The 1,635-nt window shown below is 37.3% G+C and overlaps 1 pseudogene; it reads left to right on the top strand.

Annotated features, from left to right (window-relative positions):
- Positions 1 to 353: 353 nt before the first annotated feature.
- Positions 354 to 584, top strand: LOC144240617 (small integral membrane protein 15-like; annotated as a pseudogene).
- The last annotated feature ends 1,051 nt before the right edge of the window (positions 585 to 1,635 follow it).

Genomic DNA, 1,635 nt, shown 5'->3' with positions numbered 1-1,635 from the left:
CTAAAGAAGAAGACAACCAAGCAAGGGTCATCTGAAATTGAAATTAGCTCACTAATAATCTCAGGACAAAGTTGAAGATCATTACTGAAGCATAAGACCTTTACAAAGATGGTTGGGGTGCCTGGGTGGCTCAGTAGGTTAACCATCTGACTTTTGGTTTCAACTCAGGTCATGATCTCAAGATTTGTGGGTTGATAATCTAAGCATGGAGGCTGCTTGGGTTCTCTCTCTCACTCTCTCTATGCCCCTTCCCTGCTTGTGTGCGTTTTTTTTCTCTCTCTCTTTCTCTTTCACTCTCTCTCTCCCTCTCTCTCTCAACATAAAGAAATAATCTTAAAAAAAAAAAAAAAGACATGAAGATGGTTGATATAAAGGCCTGGGCTGAGTATGTTGTGGAATGGGCTGCAAAGGACCTGTATGGCTTCCTTACAACAGTTATTTTGGCTGTTACGCCATTGTTTCTAGTAAATGCCATAGTGTCCCAGAAATTGGCCAAGATGATTTAGGCCAGGGAAAAGGACCAAAAGAAGAAACAAAAATGTCAAGAAAATATTGCAAAAGCTAAACAACTAAAAAAGCATTGAAGGAATGAACAGGCTCTACAGCCAGAGAAAAATTGTTTGGAAAATTATACAGCTTTGGAAGGACCTACTAAGGTTTCTTTTCTGTTTTTTATGACAGTAATTTGTAGTAAAGTCTGAGCATATGGAGGAATCATGTTAGTTATGACTTTTACTGCAGCAACTTTTAGGCTTTGATGTAAGAGTCTGTTGACAGTTATTGTAAATTGGCATTTATTATGCTATAAATTCTTTATAACTGGCTTAGTCATTTGCCATTTTGCAGCTTATGCACTGTAATGAAAGCATCCTTTGGAGAATAATGACCCTACATTATGAACTCTATTCAAATAATAGCTTATTCAAATAATGGGTCCTGTTCTAGACGAAGGGAATAGGAATGTAAAAATCTTAATTATCCTGATGTGGAAAGCGTGTTTTGACTTTGAAGACTTTTAAGGCATATAGTATATTAATTACATCTTTTATCATTATTGCTTATTTCTTTGAGTTGAATGTGGCTTTCTCAAAGCCAAATATTAACCAATGACTGTTTCTGTGTTCTATATTTTTCTCATTTTAGCCTTTGAGATAATTATCAAACATTCTACATTTTTAAAAATCTTATTTTATAAAGAATTTTCATATTGACTACGTAGATTACCACCTACCAGATATAACCATGTTTGTGCTTATGAACACTGCCATTTTCTTTCTTTTTTTTTTTTTAATATTTTTATTTATTTCTAGGAGAGAGAGAGAGAGAGAGAGAGACAGTGTGAGCAGGGGAGGGTCAGAGAGAGAGGGAGACACAGACTCTGAAATAGGCTCCAGGCTCTGAGCTGGCAGTCAGCACAGAGCCCGACGTGGGGCTCGAACCCATGAACTGCGAGATCATGATCCAAGCGAAAGTCAAAAGTCGGACGCTTAACCGACTAAGCCACCCAGGTGCCCCTAACACTGCCATTTTCTTAAAGGTGTCTTGTTGAGTAGAATAACACTCCCGCTTAAAAACTTGCAGTAAAAATGCCAAACTCTTGTGGTAGCTTAGAATCAGTTTATTCTTTCTTGTGCT

The sequence above is a fragment of the Crocuta crocuta genome, unplaced genomic scaffold (genome assembly GCF_008692635.1).
Source record: "Crocuta crocuta isolate KB4526 unplaced genomic scaffold, BGI_CrCroc_1.0 scaffold313, whole genome shotgun sequence".
Classification (NCBI taxonomy): Eukaryota; Metazoa; Chordata; class Mammalia; order Carnivora; family Hyaenidae; genus Crocuta; species Crocuta crocuta.
Note: the sequence above shows the minus strand (reverse complement) of the source record. Positions and strands in the feature narration are given on the sequence as shown.